Source organism: Elephas maximus, chromosome 1 (assembly GCF_024166365.1).
Source record: "Elephas maximus indicus isolate mEleMax1 chromosome 1, mEleMax1 primary haplotype, whole genome shotgun sequence".
NCBI lineage: Eukaryota > Metazoa > Chordata > Mammalia > Proboscidea > Elephantidae > Elephas > Elephas maximus.
Genome location: NC_064819.1, coordinates 174,945,736 through 174,959,635, shown reverse-complemented (window position 1 = coordinate 174,959,635; position 13,900 = coordinate 174,945,736). Strand labels below are relative to the sequence as shown.

General features: G+C 37.8%; 1 protein-coding gene and 1 long non-coding RNA gene across 2 annotated transcripts in view; both read left to right on the top strand.

Annotated features, from left to right (window-relative positions):
* SESN1 (sestrin 1) overlaps positions 1-13,900 on the top strand; it is a 130,531-nt gene that overhangs the window by 32,006 nt on the left and 84,625 nt on the right. The gene's annotated exons all lie outside the window — the stretch shown is intronic.
* LOC126085484 (uncharacterized) overlaps positions 1-13,900 on the top strand; it is a 36,575-nt gene that overhangs the window by 21,465 nt on the left and 1,210 nt on the right. Inside the window, exon 1 of the long non-coding RNA XR_007519291.1 lies at positions 1-13,900. This exon is cut by the window's left edge and continues 21,465 nt beyond it. This is a non-coding gene — a long non-coding RNA (uncharacterized LOC126085484).

Genomic DNA, 13,900 nt, shown 5'->3' with positions numbered 1-13,900 from the left:
TACTAACCAAAAGGTTGGCGGTTTGAACACAGCAGCCACTCCATAGGAAACACGTGACAGTATGCTCCCCTAAAGATTTACAGCCTTAGAAACTATGTGGGGCAGTTCTACTCTCTCCAATTAAGTTGCTATGGGTCGGAATCAACTTGATGGCAATAATGAAACATCGGGCATTAAGTATTTACTTACCTGTTCTCTTCCACTGTGCCATTTTACATTTTAGTAGTACTCTACTTATAGTGCTCTGTATGTAAAAAGTAGTGTATATACAATAGTCTGTAGTACTCACTGGAGCCTTCGTGGCGTAGTGTTTAAGAGCTTGGCTGCTAACCAAAAGGTTGGCAGTTCGAATCCACCAGCAACTCCTTCAAAGCCTTATGTGGCAGTTCTACTTTGTCCCTATAGGGTCTCTATGAGTTAGAATCGACTCAAAAACAACGGGTTTGTCTGTTTTTTTGGTTATAGTACTCTTTCAGTCCCTAAAGAAGGACATCATGGTTGGTAAGGTAGAGGGTCATCGAAAAAGAGGAAGACTATGAGATGGACTGACACAGTGGTTGCAAAAGTAGGCTCAAACATAGCAATGATTGTGAGGATGGCACAGGACTGGGCAGTGTTTTGTTCTTTTATACATAGGGTCACTGTGAGTTGGAACCTACTTGATGGCACCGAATGACAACAACATAGTACCTTGTTTATAAAAAGTAGATTTGAGTCAGCAATACACTGTAAAACTGAAAAATGATACATAACCCTAAATCCTAATCATTTCTTAGTAGTCTGAGGGTACATTTCATAATTATTTTTTTGACCAAGTATTCTTTCCTCTTAAAAAAAATTACGTGTGACTTAGGATAATTTAAAATTGAATCTCTCAAGGACCAGAGTTGTGTTCTACAGAATACTTGTTTCAAGCCAATGAGCATGGAGGGGAAATCAGCCACCATAGAATAAAAATATTTGTGACTAATTCACACACAGGTCATCAATAAATAAAACATGCCTTGAGGATCGCTGAAGTAAATAATTCTTAACAGCTGGTTAGGCTTTTTTTTTTTTTTGCTGCATGTGGGGTATGCTTTTTGCGGTACTGTATATAAAACTGCTTTAACAAAAACTATGTTTTTGTGGTGCTAATAGAGTTAATTTTTTTTTTAATTAAATGAAATAGTAAAAGAGAAATCACTCTTGTTCATCAGGTATTTGAAGGAACTTTTCAAAGCAGAGATTGATTTTGGAAGATGCTGCAATTTAAAGGTTCTCAAATTGAGGCTTGTGGCTTTAGGGGTCTGTGTGCTCCTTAGATTGCATACCAAACTGTGTGTATAATCATTTTCTTTGGGAGAGAGCCCAGGTTTTATTAGATTCTCAAAGAGATTGAGATCTCACAGAGATTTAAGAGCCACTGCAAAAACTAGAGTGACCTACTGCATGTTAACCATATTTTCCTTAAACTTTAGAGAGAAGTTTAAGTGATTAAAATTTGGAAGTTTTAAACCAATGAAGGGAAAATTTCATTGATTTGGCATGAGCTCACACCTCTAGTGATGCTGACGCACTTGTAGCATGTCTGAATATATTTGTACTTGAGTTTCTTATGATGCTTGTCATAAACTGGCAGGCCCACACCTGACAGCTTAGAGGCTAAAAGTTCAAGTCTGGATTCCAGAACGAGAAGACACAGGGAGCCCAGGTGAGCATAGCAGAGCTGAAGGCCTCTTGAAACATGAGCAAGAATTACATACTTTTAAACTACTGAGACATTGGAGTTATGTTTTTCCTCAGCAAAAGCTGATTAGCGCAGAAATTGGTATTAGTCAGACTGCTAGGTTCATGTCATGGTTTTTACTAGATGTCTAATTTTGGGCAAATTATTTAACCTCATGAAGCTTCAGGTCTATCATCTGCAAAATGGAGGTAATAGCACCTTGAGCTCTTCTATAAGGTACTTAGCACTGTGTCTGCCTTAGTAACTGAAAATAGCAAAAAAAATTCACTTATCTGTTCTTGCATATGCCTCATTTGTCTAAACTAATGCCTTTCCTAACTCTCTAGCTCCTTATCTTGATTTGTTTTTCTTCTTAGCCCCAAACACTGCCTGACATTTTTATTTACTTGTTGATTGTTTGCCCTACTACATTGTAAACTCCATGAAAATGGAGACTTTTTCTCGTTTATTGCTGGACCCTCTAGGCCAGTGCTAGCACACAGAAACAGATGTCCAATAAATATTTGTTGAACAAGTGAATAAATGTTATAACTTGGCAACTTCTGCCCCAATCTGCCCGGACTAGCTGCAGTTTCTTTTTAAATGAGGTGGGTAGGCCAGCAGGAAAGTTTCGCTCCCTAACTGGGGTAGCAGAAGACATAGTTTCAAAAGAAACCCTGGTGGTGTAGTGTTTAAGTGCTATGGCTGCAAATCAAAGGGTCGGCAGTTCGAATCCGCCAGGGGCTCTTTGGAAACTCTATGGGGCAGTTCTACCCTGTCCTGTAGGGTCGCTATGAGTCAGAATCGACTTGATAGCACTGGGTTTGGTTTGCTACCCAAGGTATGGCCTTCAGACCAGCAGCATTGGTATTACCTAGGATGTTGTTAGAAATGCAGAATCTCAGACTCCACCCGGGTCCTACTTAATCAGACTTGAATCCCCAAGTGACTCTAATGCATATTAAAGTTTGAGAAGCACCATATTGGCCATTTTAAGGATTTTGGATTTGATCCTAAAAGTAATGTATCTGAGAAAGGAAGCATTTTAGCTGGGGACAGAGATGGGACCAAGACTTTTCACTATATACATTTTCGCATGCCCATTCTGATATCGTGGACTCTGGCCAGCATGTGGCATGTCCATACTTTCCTCCTACCTCATCCCCACACTCAGTTCCCTATCAGGGCTCTGTGAAACCCCACGTACAGCTGCCCCTTGCCTACTCTCTGGGCCTAGGGTTGTACCCATGGGCCCTGAGTTCAGTCATAAGGAGGACAACCTATCTGCAAACCCTGGGATCAGGCTCGGCCCATTTGGGCAGAGAATCCAAGAGTTCCAGGTACCTGGAACATGGTCTGGGCGGACACATGCTCAAGGCCCTGTGGGCTCCTTTTCTGTCGGGAGGTACAGCTGGAGGAGGCCCAGAGCAGGCCCTCTAAAGTACAAGGACCCTGTTGTCTAGGCCTCAGAGCAGTAAGCCCTTTTGCACCTTTGTTTCTCAAATCATTTGAATGTATTTTGTTCAATGTGAATATATTACCTATGCAAAAAAATAAATAAAATGGAACATTAAATTATCATAAAATCACATTGGCTTCTGTGTGGGGAATGGATGGGAGGGGCACAGCAAAGGAAACATCAAGACCAGTTAGAAAGCAACTGCAGTGTTTCAGCAACGAGATGATTAATGCTTGGATTAGTGTAACAACAAGGAAGATGCAGTTTTGACTCATTTTTCATTCAAGTGTTTCATTGCTATGTTGTTCAGGTTGCATAAACTTAGCACTATTAAAAAACTTTTTCTTAAAGAGAGTATGGGAATTAGGTGGTGTTGTCCTTGAATAAGTCAGAACCGACTTGACAGCATCGGGTTTGGTTTTTTTGGTTTTATCCTTGAATATTTGAAAATGCTATTAATTTGCCTTCAAATTTGATTATAGTTGACTAGAATTCTAGGTTAAAATCATTTGCTTTCAGAACCGTGAAGACATTGTTCCACTATTTTCTAGCATCTAATGCTTCTAATGAGAAGTCTTATACCAATCTGATTCTCATTCTTTTTCATTGAAACCTGTTTTTGTTTGTTTTATTTTACCCCTCCCTGGGAGGCTTGATTTTCTTTTTCTCCAACTTTTTTCAAACCTATTGAATGGTTAAAAGAATTGTACAATAAATACCATATACCCTTCCCCTAGACTCACATATCATTAACGTTTTGCCGCAATGACTTTCTCTCACTTTTCTCTTTTTTTGCCGAACCTTTTCAAAGTTACAAACAATTCACCCTTGAATACTTTATTATGTGTCACCTAAGAAAAAGCACATTTTGGGAGTTTTTAGGATGACTTTATTTATCCTTACCAGTTGCCATTGAGTCAGTTTTGACTCATGGTGACCTGGTGTGTGCAGAGTAGAACCATACTCCATAGAGTTTTCAAGGCTGTGACTGTTCAGAACCATATTGCTAGGCTTTTCTTCCAAGACACCTCTGGGTAGGTTTGAACCGCCAACCTTTCGCTTAGTAGTCAAGCTCTTAACCATTTGTGTTAGAGTTTTGAAATTTCATTACTGTTGCTATATGTCAGAGTGTGTCTACCCCTTCCATATTTTTATTATTAATTTATTTTTAGTCTTTTGTACTTTGGCCCTTTTAGTATAAAGATTTAAATCCAGGTTATTCTTCTATTATTTCTTTCTTTCCTTTCCTCCATTATCTCCTTATGCCCTTTTGACTTGTCATTAACCTGTTGCCATCCAGTTGATTCCAACTCATAGAGACCCTTTAGGACAGAGTAGAGCTGCCCGATAGAGTTTCCAAGGAGTGCCTGGTGGATTTGAACTGCTGACTTTTTGGTTAGCAGCCATAGCACTTAATCACTACACAACCAGGGTTTTCTGACCTATCATTAGATAGGTGTTAGCCTTCCAACTCATCCTTTACCCATATGTTCATTCTTTTTTATCTTTTAACTTTACATCTTTGGGATTTATCTTCCAGGGAAGAATTTGTATCTTTTGGATAACAAATCTGCCCTTCAACCCAGTTCTATTATTCAGTGCTTCTATTGACGTGTTTATTCAGCACTTATGTTTTTTAATTTTCAAGAACTTTTTCTTATTCTCTGATTGCTTCTTTCTCTGAGCAACCAGTTCTTATATTATGAGTATTTTATCCTCTGTGATCTCTCTAGGGGTATCAATTACAATTTTAATTAGTCTATTTTCTTGCCTGCTCAATCAGTTAAGATCCTGGCACACTCAGAAGGGGTGACTGAAGACAGTTTAATGAGGGGACTATTTACGAAGGTGTGGGCAGGATTAAGGAAGACCAACAAGGGATGGTGAAGCATTTTGGTCTAGTAACAGCTGGAAGTCACTGCCACCCCTAAGCCTCAAGAGGCAAGGGGTTGAGACAGTGGCATCACTAGGGGAATGCAGGGGGTGTGGACCACACTGGGTGACACTGTCAGAGGGAGTTACACCAAAAATGACTATCTGAAGTTTTTGTGCAGTATTTCAGCAGAAATTTATTGTCTTTTAAAAAATATTCCTGTAGTTAGAAACCCTATGGGGAAGTTCTACTCTGTCCTACAGGGTCCCTATGAATCAGGATTGACTCAATGGCAATGTGTTTGGCTTGGCTTGGTAGTTGTTATGACAAAAACATTTTTCATAAGCCCAGCTTCTGTGTATCAACATACATACAAGGTGAAAACTCTATGCTAACTTACTTTTTGAACCTTCTAATGCTCACCGGTCATAGTTGTCGTTATTACCCAATTACAATGACACTTGGAATCTGTGTGCTACAAGCACATGCTGTTGTTTTCGTTGCTGCCAGTGTTTTTGGTCACTGATATTGTCAAATTTCCTGGTGTTTTAGCTACAGTGTTGTGATAATTAGTATTTGTGAATCTATATCAATAACTTTTTTGAGAATAAAGTAGTAATTAAAGGAAAAGAAGGAGTGATATACTGGAAGTATGATTTACGAGTAACATTAGTACAAAAAAACATTGCTAAGGATTCTGTATGGTCTGGATGAGAGGAGGTCCATGTGGGGGGGAGCTGTTGACACCATAAGTTACCGCATTGGGTGACACCAGTTCTACTGATGCTACTGGGTTAGGAATAATTACTGGAACCCAGTGAGATTAACAGCTGTAGGAAATGGCTACCTGCCTAACAAGAACTGTGGCGTTCATTAGAGAAATATACCCACTGCTGAACCCTCAGCCTGTAAGTGAGGGAATTTGAATAAATACCCTGACCTCCTTCCTCTGGCCCTTCAATCAGTTAGTGCCTCCCGTTGGAAGAACCTAACCATAAACCAGATGGCAAGGGAACCTCAATGATACAGCCTATAGAGGCGAGCATTTTGAAGCACAGGGTGGAATAGGGCAGAGAGACATTTTGAGAATGTGCCAGAGAATATCAGGCACATCTATGTTGTGACTCTTTCATGCCATTTAAGAAGAAATCTTGATGAGTAGATTGGGGCTTTGAGAAGAGTAGCACTCTGGGCAGATCTGATAGGAGAAGGCAGAAGCAAAAGTACATTGCTCTAGTGAATACTCAAGGTGAAAGCAACTGAGGGTTCTGTGGGGAGAATTTTTTCAAGATTTGAGAACTTAGAATGGAAGAGAGATGGAAGAAAAATATCTGGAGAGGTAAGACAATGAGATAGAATGTAGCCATGGGAATGAGGGTCTGACTCTTAAATGGATCTCTTTGAAGTGTTTACATTCTTTTTATTTTCTTCAGATTTGGCATCCAGCTTTAGGGGATTTCCTTTCCCCATATAGTAGTTCTGTCTTATACCTCCAAACTGTCCAGAGAAGACTTTTACACTCAGTGGGTATAAATTAGTGATGCCTTGGGGAATGATGGAAGATGGAGCACTGCACACTGGGAGTGCCATGAAAGCCAGAGAAGTGGGTTACAATGTGAATGAACCTGCAGTGAAGGTGACACAATCCCTCCCTTTGTGCTGCCCAGATAGACTGGAGATTATGGGTGGGAAATGAGGGGTGGAGAGAGGCATTGGAGTTCATGCCATTTTATTGAATAATAATGGCTAGAGGACAACATGACATCCAAGCTGCAGACTCTTGGGATTATATAAACTTATTTGTCAGAAAAGTGACCAGAGTAAACAATATTAGATTGAGGGGTTAAAAAGAATAAAGAGTACTTTTTTAAAAATGAATCTGTCTGAGGAAACATAATTGATTTGTTAATATTGCATGAATAACCAGGTCCCAGGAGGTGATGAGATGATGGCTTGACGGATTTTTTCCAGATGTGTAAGTTTCTTCTGTATTCTACCATCTCTGCTACTTCAAATGTGATTTACATTCGCCGCCCTACAAATCTTTGTTGACACTTGACCCAGCCAAATCAATTTTGTTCTGCATCTAAACTTTCATGTTTAGTACTTTCATTATTGCAGTGTATTCCTTTTGGGGGCAGTCATTATCCCTTCTTTTAGCACTTTAAAAATAATGTTAAAACCCAGTGCTGTCAAGTCGATTAGTTTGTTTATATTTATTTGTTGGATATCCAAGTGGTTGAAGAGTTTCCACCTTTGTGAGTATCTTGTACCTTTCGTAGCCTCACTTTGTTTTTGGTGGTTTCAATACTTGTTCATTGGACTTAAGTTAACTAATTTATAGTTGCATGATATTTTAAATTTTATCTCGTAAGATTTTTATCTGTTTCTCATTGATTCTGATAGGTTGGTTGTTCTCTGATAGGTTTCCTAAGACTAAGCAACTAGTTTATTCTGTCATCTTCCTAGAAATCCTTTTTGTTGTTGTTGTTAGGTGCTGTCGAGACAATTTTTGACTCATGGTGATCCCATGTGACAGAGTAGAACTGCTCCATAGAGTTTGCTAGGCATAGTCTTTATGGGAGCAGATTACCAGATCTTTCTCCCATGGAGCCACTGGCCGAGTTCAAACTGCCAACCTTTCAGTTAGCAGCCAAGTGCTTAACTGTTGCACCAAGCACTGTGCCATCGTTATTCATTAGTGGCTCCTTCAGAGTTTCCTCATAGATGAATTCCTTTTCCCAATTTCATATCACACATTCCTGAAAATAGAAAACTATCTAGTTGACTTTTTTGGCTTCCTCTTACTTTTATTAAATTTGAAATGCCATCAGATAATTTCAATACTATGATACATATCCAAATCTTAGTTACACCGATTGATCAAATTTTTGTAAGGGAAATAGAATAGACCTACATATATGATACATATCCAAATCTTAGTTACACCGATTGATCAAATTTTTGTAAGGGAAATAGAATAGACCTACATATGAGTCCTAACTACCTTCTTTTTCATTCTATTCCAGCAGGATTTACACGTCTTCTTACCTACCCTCACTACAGGAGCGATGGGGAAATACGAGATAGAAAAGAACCACTCAAAAAACCCCAAACCTTAGTGACTTAAACCTGTGCTTCCTAGGCAAACTTGTGTTAGATTCTCTCTGCATGGGGAGCTGCAGCGAAGGGAGCTCTGTCTAGGGAGAAGGAGAAACTGATGGACAGTCTAAGTTTGTGTATTTCTATTATTAGTTTATGGACGTATTTTTAAGCCAAAAATCAAGCTGTGTGGCCTAACACAGGACTCTTATTACAAGTCAATATGTGTTTTAGCTGGAGATGATTAATTTGAATGATGCATGAAGATTTCTAAAATATTTTATTAGTCTCATAATTTTACCTCCCACTATGTATATAGCAGTAATTCTTTTATCGGTTCCAAACTTGCCTCTCTCAAGATTTAAGGGATGATCTCATTATTTTGTATTCCTTGGTAAACTAGTTCAGATTCCTCTTACACTAGACTGAAAGGAGTTCTAATCTTTACTTTAAAAAAAAGTAAAAAAAACCCTTCAATGTGTTGGTTTTAGACTGCGATTATAGGTAGTATTTTGTTTTGTAATTGAAAAAAGTTATTACTGTATTTTAAAGAAAATAAGTTTATTTTTATGTTTTATATTATTTTCTCACTAATAAATGGCCAATATTTAAGACCTCAAGAATCACTTTATCACTTTGTCCGAGAATGTCTGAAAAGACAAATATGTGAATCAGAACCTTTTCTACACCTGAGTACACACATATTTTATTTTTTGGCTTGTAGCCTTGTCCCTGTTAGGCCCCATAATCTTGTGGAATTTTCTGTGTGTGTTTGTATTTAATCTCCTAGTCATCTTGTTTCACCTGTGAGGCTACTTCAGGAAGAAGAATGACTGTGCTTCCTCTCTGTGTCTCCATTATCAAATAGAAGGGAATTTGTGAGAGGGATGACTGCACGATTTTGAAACCAAATTCGATTATATTTAAACTATTTGTAGCACACTGCTATTTCTTTTAAAATTGAAGAATAAAAAGAAACAGATCTCTGAAAACTGGATATGTAAATGGAACAGGAAAGGGGAAAACTAAATAAAATTCATTTTTATAAATCTGAGAAATATTATATATTGGCATCAGGGGAAAAAAGAATATTTTTTATAAATCTGTAAGGACAAACATTAACTCTGATAATGATTCTCAAATATACCTAAAGCTAAGGAAAATATAAGCTATTTTGCAAATTAAGGTAATAACATGTGAAAATGAGAAATAATAGGAAAAGGGAATTAAAAGAGTTAATGGGGTATTAAATTTGGGCACTGAAAGAGAGGTTGAAAATGTAAAGTTTTAAATTTGGTGGATCAGGAGAATAGTCCAATAGTAGGAGAAACATTTGGGGTAAATATCGGAGATGACCTTCACCCTAGCTATTTCATGTGTCCAATTCAAATAGCTCACTTTCTTATGTGACAGGTAACCTATATGACACACTCTTTGAAATATCTAAGAGCACACTACTATTACTGATAGCTATATTTTACCACCACAGTATATCTGAAGGCAATCTGAAAGTATGCAGGCTGATAGATAGAAAGGGTAAAAAGAGGACTATTTGTTGTGGTGGTTGTTTGGATCTGTTACATATGCTAAATTGTTATTAGTTTATTGCAACACAGATTTTGCCAGCATTAAAGTATATTCTCAGACTTGTTTATAGTTAGTATATTCTGGGTGGTTTTCTGGACGTATTTAGTTGTTCAGAAGTCATTATTTTAGTAGAAACATCTAGTAATACAGCAGCAGTGTTTCCAAGTTTCTGACATACTGTATTAACATTTGCTATTAAATATTTCTGAGCCAAAGGGATGTGAAAAGCTAAGCTGTGTGTTTTATATATGATTCTCTGTATTTTCCTCATTTAGTTAATACAGAGATTTATAAAGGTCAATTCTTAAAGTTAATAAGAATCATTGTTATTTAAGAACTTAAAATCAGTATTGTGAGATTGTTCTCTTCTTAAATTATAGCAGCTTTTTTTTTCCTTTTTAATTTTCTTGTATTAAGTCCACACTCATATTTTCATTTGTGTGAACCTATTCAAATTCTAAATGTGTTGTTTTAGTTGTAGTCGTGAAAAATATAAGGCAAAGCTATTTTGAAAGAGAAGTAGATTATAACGTTTTCTAAGAAGTGTTCCTTATATTTTAAAAGCCACAGTGTTAAGAGTTAAGAGTTGTGTTAAGAGTTAAGTGTTAAGAGAACTGCTTTTCATGTGAATTCCTTAGTCCTTTATTTAATTCTACAAAAATACCTTGAGCATTCTAAGTATTATTTGGATTCTAAATAGATAATAATTTATCTAATTTGATACATGTAGCATTTTGATAGGCTCTCATCACTGTAATCATCATCATCTCATATAGGGTCGCTATGAGTTGGAATCAACTTGACGGCACTGGGTTTGGTTTGGTTTTTGGTTAATCACTATAATGCTTATTTAGAGAAACAAGAGAGATTATTTCTTTTTATTAGAGAGAAGCTCTGTGTTTATTACTATGTGTTGTTGCCATAGGAAATTATGGAAGTAATAAGTATTTAAATAGTTTAAATTCTTAAAGTCATTTGTAGTTTTAAAGAGGATTGTTTCAGCTTTACAGATGCCAGGTGGTTGATGAGGCAGGGCCTTTGCACCTGTGCCATAAGAGACACACATTCCTCAAGCCAACCCTTGTCCATTGTTTCCCAGCCACCAGATTCTAGGCTTGTCACTGGAGACACACAGAGGAGATAAACAACGTCTCAACCCATATGGAACCCACATCCATTTGGGGAGGCAGCTATACAAACAAATTATTATATAAATGGTTACAGTGTGTAAAGTGCTATAACAGAGGCTCTATGTATACTGCATTATGGAAGCATAGTTGAAGGAAGGATTAGTTCTGTCTAGGAGGGCTAGGAAGTTTCCATAGAAGGTTGACACTTGACCTTGGCTATATCCGAGCAGGACCTTAATGGATATATAAGATATTTCCAGATGGAAAAGAATAGAAAGAACATCATGGACCAATGGATCAATATGAGCCAAGGAAGTGGTCTGCAGTGATTAAGGCAGTTGTGGGAAGAGGAAATGGTAGAAGATGTGGCCAGAAAGGAAGGTTTAGGACACACTGCGAATGGCTCTGTTAGCCAAGCTAAGGAATCTGGCCCTTACAGCTTTTATGGGAGTCAGGTTTTGCATCTGTTAATTGCCTTGATCAAATTTGTTTTAGAACAGCAACTGGCCGCAGGGTGGAGGATAGATTGGAAGAAGGAGGGCCTGGATGGAAGAACATTTTGATGAGGTAATACTTCATGAAAGGAAAAAAAAGACTACAGTATGGTATTCAGCTCTTCAAGTATAGGCACTCAGTTTTAGTAGCCTGCTCAAAGGTGACCATGTTCCAGGTCCTGATTCAACTGGATACTGATAGAACAGAATTCTAATTTGTCCATTTTTAATGGAGAATATATCTAGGAAGATAATCTGTTTCCGTTGTTTGTTTAGCAAATCAAATCATACATCATGAGGGTGTTTAAGCACAGAAGTTGAATTTTTAGGAAGTTGAATTTTTTAGGAATTTGTCTTCTGTACCCTGGGCTATTTTTGTCTATGTAGTTCATGTTGATTATCTAGAAATAGAACAGCCTTTTCCTTATATAGTACTGGACTGGAGGAAGACTCATTAACGACCTGCGATATGTAAATGACACAACCTCGCTTGCTGAAAGTGAAGAGGACTTGAAGCACTTACTGATGAAAATCAAAGACTACAGCCTTCAATATGGATTACACCTCAACATAAAACAAATATTCTCACAACTGGGCCAATAAACAACATTATGATAAATGGAGAAAATATTGAAGTTGTCAAGGATTTCATTTTACTTGGATCCACAATCAAAGCCCTAGGAAGCAGCAGTCAGGAAATCAAATGGCGTATTGCATTAGGCAAATCTGCTGTAAAAGACCTCTTCAAAGTGTTAAAAAGCTAAGACTTGACCTTGAGAACTAAGGTGCACCTGACCCAAGCCATGGTATTTTCAATTGCCTCATATGTATGCGGAAGCTGGCCAATGAATAAGGAAGACCAAGGAAGAACTGATGCCTCTGAATTATGGTGCTGGCGAAGAATGTTTACTATACTATAGACTGCCAGAAGAACAAACAAATCTGTCTTGGAAGACGTACAACCAGAATGCCCCTTAGAAGCGAGGATGGCAAGACTTCTCGCATACTTTGGACATGTTATCAGAAGGGCCCAGACCCTGGAGAAGGACATCATGGTTGGTAGAGGATCAGCAAAAAAGAAGACCCTCAATGAGATGGACTGACACAGTGCTGCAACGATGGACTCAAACATACCAGTGATTGTGAAGATGGTGCAGGACCAGGCAGTATTTCATTCTGTTGTACATAGGGTCACTATGAGTTGGAACTGACTCGATGCCATTTAACAATAACAGCAAAAACAATAAGTACTGAATTAAGACTAGACTTTCTTATTATCAGAGCCCTGGTGGCGCAGTAGTTAAGAGCTTGGCTCTTAACCAGTTCGAGTACACCAGTTGCTCTTTGGAAACCCTATGGGGCAGTTCTACTTTGTCTTGTAGGGTCACTATGAGTCGAAATTGACTCAATGGCAATGGATTTTTTTTCCTTACTGTCACATTCTTTTATTAAAAACTACTAAGAACACCATTTCCTCATGCCTAGTAAATAAGTGTACATAAATAAGCAAGAATTTTTTATACCTCTATCACATTTTCCTGAAAATACACTCTAGTCCTGTGGATTTGGCATGAGTTTCTTAATTACTATCTAAATCAGTTATAGTCTCTTTCTTAAAGAAAAAAAACCTTAGAATGAGTTAATTTTACATATACCTAAAATGATCCATTTTAAATTCTTTCCTTTTCAGGTAAAATTAAGTAATTTTAGAAGGTTATCTTTTACTGACCTTGTTCCCAACTTTGGAGGATGAATTCTGGGCCTTGTAGCCCCCCAGACTCAAAAAGGAGCTTTAAATCATGAATCCAAAGGATAAACAAAACCAAAAACTTGTCACTATCGAGATGATTCCAACTCATAGTGACCCTATAGGACAGAGTAGAACTGCCCCATAGGACTTCCAAGGAGTGGCTGGTGGATTCGAACTGCCAGCCTTTTGGTTAGCAGCTAAATGCTTAACCACTACGCCACTAGAACTCCTCAAAGAATAATCAGACTCAAAATACAGAATACACAATTCCTTTTTTTTTAAATGTATGGGGTAAATATGAGCTGTGGACAATATAATTACAGGTTTAGTGAAAGCTTCCAGAAAGCATTCACAAAACCAGCTCTTATTCATCGACCTCTCAAGTTCTATATCACAAACAGGATTTATAGCCTCTTTTTATTTCTTTTTTTAATAGCAAGAGTGGAAACCCTGGTGGTGTAGTGGTTAAGAACTATGGCTACTAACCAAGAGATCAGCAATTTGAATCCAACAGACACTCCTTGGAAACTCTATTGGGCAGTTATGCTGTGTTCCGTAGGGTTGCTATGACTTGGAATCAATTAAACAGCAATGGGTTTGGTTTTTTTGGTTTAATAGCAAAAGTCACTATGTGGTTTGAGTTTGATATGCTTTAATTTAAAACCATTGTCTAGGGACTCTTCACTTCTCATTCGGTATCCATTGTAAGAAGAAACTTATTCTTCTCTACCTTCCCTTTAACTGTGACCTCCAGAATCTGAGATTCGTAAAAGGAAGACAGAATAGGTTTAGATGAG